At 47.3% G+C, this 6,226-nt stretch overlaps 1 protein-coding gene and 1 long non-coding RNA gene across 3 annotated transcripts in view; one reads left to right on the top strand and one right to left on the bottom strand.

The window, feature by feature from the left end:
- HOXB3 (homeobox B3) overlaps nt 1-6,226 on the bottom strand; it is a 34,455-nt gene that overhangs the window by 15,648 nt on the left and 12,581 nt on the right. The window lies entirely within an intron of this gene.
- On the top strand, nt 7-5,130 carry LOC109302140. Its single transcript, XR_002098718.1, has 2 exons — nt 7-470; nt 3,226-5,130. It is a non-coding gene; the product is annotated as an uncharacterized LOC109302140 (long non-coding RNA).

Raw genomic sequence — 6,226 nt, 5'->3', positions numbered from 1 at the left:
CATTTTAGAAGCGTCTGGTCACAGGGGCTGGGAGAGGGCAAGAGATCCCCTCTCTGCCTCCGTGCCCCCTCCATGCCAAAAGAATGGCGTGAATGATGCTCTCACGTGACTGGAGGACGTCAACCTTTTTTTTTGCCCATTTTATCCAGAATTGTTAAATGAACTTCTCCCCCCACCCACCATGCCCTCCCCATCCTCCCCAGCACTGAATGCCCTCAACTTTTGCCCTTCTCCCATCTCCTGAGCTATTTCCCTCGAGCTTTTCTTGCTCTTTTTGGTCTTGTGCGTGTGCGCGCGCGCCTGCATGCATGTGCGTGTGCATGCATGCGTGTGTATGTGCGTGTTGTGTGTGTGTCTGAAATCCTCAGAGCAAAAGAGGGAAAGAAACTGGACACGCGCTCGCCACTGCCCCAGCCTCGCAGAGACCCAGCTCCGAGCCCCGGCGGTGGAAGAGGAGGAGAAGGGAGCTCGTGAGGATGGGAAGACTTCTTTGCTGGCTCCCTGCTCCGAGCCGCCGCAGCCTCTGGGAGCCGCTCCTCTGAACCAGCCCCTGATAACCTGCTCCCCCGCTCCAGCCGGCCGCGGGGGCGGGGGGCCCGTCCACACCCACGCGCCGGCCTGTAACCGAGTGGATTTACAAGCTGAGCCCTATGGCAGCCGCCTAGGCCCCTGCAAGGAGGGCGCGTGTTGCTTTGGACGGGGCTCTGCCTTCTGCTCCTGCGCAGGGGCTAACCAGTTCCGGGGGGTGGGGGGAGGGAGAGGGGGTGACACTTCTCTCCCCCTCCTGGACACCATCAAGGTCCTCTCGGGGTTGAGAAGGAAGAAAGTAGCTTGGAAAAAGCAGACGGGGCGGGGGCAAGGACTGGGGGGTCCGTGCTACCTGCACTAAACTGGGTGCAGAGTGAGGGTGGGCGGAGAGGGGAGCTGGGCCCCCCAGGGCTGGCTGATCTCAGCCGTGGACTTCAGGGGCTGTCGAGAAGCAACGGGAACATCTTTGCGTTTGGCCCTTCTGCCTGAGCAGCATCCAGTCCCGTGTCCCCGTCTGCACGGATCGCTGCCCTGGCTAAACCGGGGCCCTACTGTAAAGGTATTTGATCTCCCACACTCATCAGCATATCAAACGGCTGAGATCCATAGCCCGCTCTTAGTTAATTTTTAATGACAGGAGAAAGAGCTCGGAGTGGCAATGTTTAACCGAGCCTCAATGCCCTCATTGTAGCGGATAAGGTAGATGGAAGTGGGAGCTGTAGATCATATGTCTATTTTTAGACCTGCTTTAAGTAAGGCTCGCACTGGGGTGAAATGAGAACCAGGATTTCTAAATCTGTCCCTCTCACCGCTGCAACGTTGGGCTGCGGCATGTAGCTACACACAAGGCACGCGCACACACACCGAGCCGCGCACACACCCACAGAGGGGCACACACACCCCGGAGCACACCCGCACCCACACACCCGATGTCCAGGGAAAACCTTACTTCAGGAGATATCTCTAAAGAAACTCACTTTTCTTCTGGTGGCGCATCAAAAAAACTAAGGGGGCTTTTCAGAGATTAAAAATTACCCAGGCTACCCTAGTTCTAGATGTGATCCCTTTAGAAAGCACCCAGAAACAAAGTCCTAAAAGACTGTAATGAGTCTGCCTTAGGAGGTGTGAAGGAATTACATCTAGAAGGACTTTAGGACTTGAAGAAAAGAAGGAAAGAAGAAAGGAAGGAGCACTAACAACATATATAAATATATATTGGTAAATTTAAAAAAAACACGCCTCCATTAATATCAATTTACTTCAATGAAAACTTTGGTTCTTCATGAAATTGATGATTTATGATAAAATCAATTAAATTACGGTCACTCAGGGCCTTGCGGTTTCCTCTCAGATTTCATTCGCCGACAGATCAAGCGCTGGGTAAAAAAATTCAAGTTTAGCTGGAGGCGAGTAAAGATAATTCTAAAGCCGAGGAAATTTAATGCAAAGCAATTTTCAGCAAAAAAACCAGAAGCTGGTGGAGCACAGCTCCCGTCCGCTGCCAATATCTACGAGTATGCCTCGGGAAATATTAGACACTGACTCCAAAGTTTTCCCTTATATCTCTCTCTCTATTTTTTATACAATGTAGGGGGCAAATTGTCCCAGGAGCTAAGTTATTATCCAACTAAACAAAGATACAAACAAAAAGCGGGCACACTGAACAGGGTGCACATCTATTCTTTTAAATCACTTTCAGGTGTAATTATATCAGGCTTTCTCGCCTCCTGTATCAACTTTATGCTCTTAAACTCTGCTGAATAAAAGAGGCACTAAAGCTTTTTACTCCCTAGCCCCCAAATGCAGGTCCCCTCTCCACTAGGAACCCCAACAAAAGTAATCCCCCCTCCCACCCCCCTTTAAAGTAAAGGTAATTTCAGAAATGACATTTAAACAAATGCATAAGCCTGGCTGCACCCTCTTTAAGACCCCCAGAGTCATCTGAACCCGTGGTCCTTGTCTGAAAGGATGCTAAGAAGCGGAATTCTGAATAAACCCTGAACATTAGGCAAAATGTTAAAGAATCTCATTCTTACCCATCCCAGCACAATAAATTAGCCAGCGAAAGCACCGAGTAAATAGCCAGATGTGTGCGAGTCACATCTGGCCAATACAAGCCGTGCTGGGGAGGGAGGGAGGGGATCCACTACAGACATACAGGGCTTGGGAATTTTTTAGGAGCGGGGGCTCCTCGGAAAAGGCTTGTAATTAGGATCTGCTTCAAGTAAACACAGCTTCTCGGGGCCATAAATCACAATCACATACATTCTCCAGTTTAGCACCCTGCTTTTCCAAGGCAGCCTTTGGAGTTTCTGCTTCAAGCAGGCAAGAGGTGCTAAACCTTTAACAAATGTGGCTCAGCGAAAAGTCGCTGAACTCCACACGGACTTGAAAGGGAACTCCCGGATTCCGTCTGGGTAGGAACCGAGCGAGATAATTTTTGCTCATCTTCCACTTCCCTGGCTAAGTTTTCCGAGACATCAGTCTTAATTTGTTACTAGGGAAAGTCAGCTCCAGTTCCTGCTGACCAATGGAGAAGTCCCGAGCCTGTCAAAAGCGATGGGGGCAATTAATTATATCTTGCAGCGCTGGAATTCCTAGAGTAGGGAAAGGCAAAGTTGCATTATTTTTTTTTTTTTTTTTGTTTTTTTTTTTTTTTTTGTTTTTTTTTTTTTTTTTACCTCTTACCTGGTTTAGTTCCCAAGGACTTCAGGAAGAAAGGAGCGGAGGCGGATCGGACGCTGCAAGAGCTGAACCAAAGCGAGGAAATTAAGGAGAAGAAAAGAAACTACTTTATTGTACCTCGGTGGATCTTGATGACAGCTTTGTCGGAAGGACTTTTTTGCGCCCCCCCCCAAAGATGCTTTGATTTTTGGACTCACTGGATTCCAACGGAACTGTCTTGACGTGAAGAAAAATAGAGACCCTTCTTCCCAAACAGCTTTAAGTGTTGCAAGAATACAGCCCCCTTTCCAGAAAGCGCAGAGATACTGGGGAGCGGGGTGGGGGGAAATAATTCGTACTTGATTTCCCCTTTGAAAAAAAAAAATACCCCCCCGGTCCCAGATCCCTGGTATCTATATGGAAAGCTGTTTCTCTTTATAAAGACTTAAAATGTTGCAAGACGGGTCTAATACTGAGTGACAAGCGGTGGTGGAGAGAGAGAGGAACCAAATGGATTCTGGTTTTTAAAGGCCACTAGGAACTGGCCAGTCTTCAATGTCAGGATTCAAAATTGATTCCATATGTCTCGTCCAAAAAAAAAAAAAAAAATCAAAGTTAAGCAAAACCTAGCGGATTCCTTTCTTTCTGCCATTTTTCCTTTTCTTTTCTTTTCTTTTTTTTGTGGGGTGTGTAGACGTGATCCTATAAAATATATGTATATTGCAATTAACATGGCTGACTTTTGTGTCTAATCACAGAGGTAAGAGGTGGAAAAGTTGCAGCAGCCCCAGACACAAGGCTGCACTTAGCATCCAGTGAATGGAGTTGCCCTGAAGTTGCAAACGGGGCATATGTATGGGGATGAGGAAAGGGGTGAAGTTTGCCAGAACGTGGGTCGGCAGGAAAAACAGGGGAAACTCTCCTGAATGCGGGGTGAATGGGAGAATTGTTTTGGGGGAGATTGCCATTGACTGCCATAGGCGGTGCGGCTGCTTTTGGGTAGCACTGAAAGTGGACGTGTTGCGGGGATGGATGGACGTGTTGCGGGGATGGAGGAGGGCAAAGAAGCCGGGTTGATTTTCACCAAATAACAGACCTCGGGCTATTTCACCTTCCATCACCTCCTTCGGGGCTTAAAGGGGGACGCTGGACACCCCCAAAGATGCCATGGTGGAAATCTGGAGAAACCTGCCCCTAAGCACTTAGTGTTCTCTCTGACCTCGCAGTGCCTTTGCCCATAGCACGCAGGCAGATTTTTGTTTGAACTTAACTTAAAAAAAATAAAGATGAAATATTATGGAGTGAGAATCCTTCCCCCCACCCTTTCCCCTTTACAGCTATCTTGTGGGGTGGGAGAACAACAACCCAACCTGAACATCGCTTCTGATTTATGGCTTTGCTTTTCTGAAATAGCTTCTGATTTGGTCGGTGGCAATCGAGTGTTGAAATGTGGTTTTACACCCGTCTCCCCTCCCCCCAACAAATAAACTTCAAAGGAGACGTCATTCTTTCCAACTTTGGCCTATTTCACAGAAAAGCAACAAGCACTCCTTTCCTTTTGTCCTGGCTGGAAAAGAAAAGGTGGGGGGGGAAGCTCCTTTCTTTCTGCAGCAGTAGATCTGCCTCGGCTCCCGCTATAGTCTTTTGCAGTCCTGAAGGCCTCTATAGCAGTGATTTGTTTGGGGAGTGAATTTGTTCTGCCTGTGTTTCCCCGATGAGATTTGTTAAAATAACGGAACCAATGTAATGCGGTTTTTCTGTGCAAACGTTAATTCCTTTCCCAAACTACGGCCATGTATTTCTAACGAGGTTATGATTTCGCTCCCTTTGAAATATATATACACAGGTGTGTGCGTGTGTGTATAGATACATATGTAAGTATACACGTATACATGTATACGCATGTGTATAATCCGTCGGAATAAAGGCAGTATCTCTTACTGGTACCTGTTTTAATCGGCTATGCGTCGGCAGGGGTGAGCGGTCACCAGAATTACTTGCTCTCCTACTGAGCCCGCGTGTTCAGATCTACAGGTTTGTGCATTGTCTTCCAGCATCGCCTGGCGCTGCTGCTGGTCTCCTCGCCTTGCAACTCCAAAGGGTCTCCCCTACTATATTTCTTTGATCTTAAATAACTCTCTCTCACAGCCTGCAATAAATTATGAACTAAGGTGATGTTGACTTATATTTACTACCTTAATAGCTTCCTCTTTGGGAAAGATATGGTATACGCGTTTGAGTGAGAGGGGGAGAGGGAGAAAGGAAGGGGCATTCTTTGCAAACCGTGTGGGATAAACACTGATTCTTAAGGTTGACAGATCAAAAACTTCTGGAAAAGTGAGAGACAAGAAAGAAAGGCTTATTGCAAAGCAATTAATAAAACAATAGTGGCCAGAGCTAGGTTTTCTTAAGCACAGAGATCAATATCTCATCAAATATTTTGAATATTATTCAGATCATTTATGACCATAACGCAAGGCACAATCTTCCAGCCCTCTAGTATCTGAGCCAGTTGATAAAGAGATACATCCAGGGAAAACCTAATAATAATAATAACGATTTGCACATTATTTCTAGCTGGTGCGAAAGGACTCAGGCTGCAAAGTTATTATATTACCTGATCGATAAATAACCCGTTCATGAAGGCAAATGGGGAAATACGTGGTTGTTGGTAGGACTGGAGTGCTGTTCTAGCCATAATGGTCCGGGGAGCAGAGATCTTGGGAAGTTACCACGAGCAAGACTGGGGAGATGGGTGCTATTGTCTGCAGGGGAAAGGATGTCCCAGCCCCTCGCGGTCTCAACTAAAGGAAACAATGAGAGAGCCTCGGGCTGCCCAAATCTGAACGAAACAACCCCTTTTCCTTGTGTTACGTCATCCGAGGTTAAATATTCGCTAACATCGCCGAGAACAGGGGGGCAAAAAACCCACACAAAACCCAGACCCTATTGCCGGAGGTTACAGGTAGGGGATGTACCAAAGTGCTTCAATAGCTTCAACTTCCAGTGGAAGCCGAGAAGCAGGGGCTGGGGA

This window comes from Gavialis gangeticus, unplaced genomic scaffold (genome assembly GCF_001723915.1).
Source record: "Gavialis gangeticus isolate Ggan-Ray unplaced genomic scaffold, GavGan_comp1, whole genome shotgun sequence".
Taxonomy (NCBI): Eukaryota; Metazoa; Chordata; order Crocodylia; family Gavialidae; genus Gavialis; species Gavialis gangeticus.
This window is presented reverse-complemented; position numbering and strand designations above follow the sequence as displayed.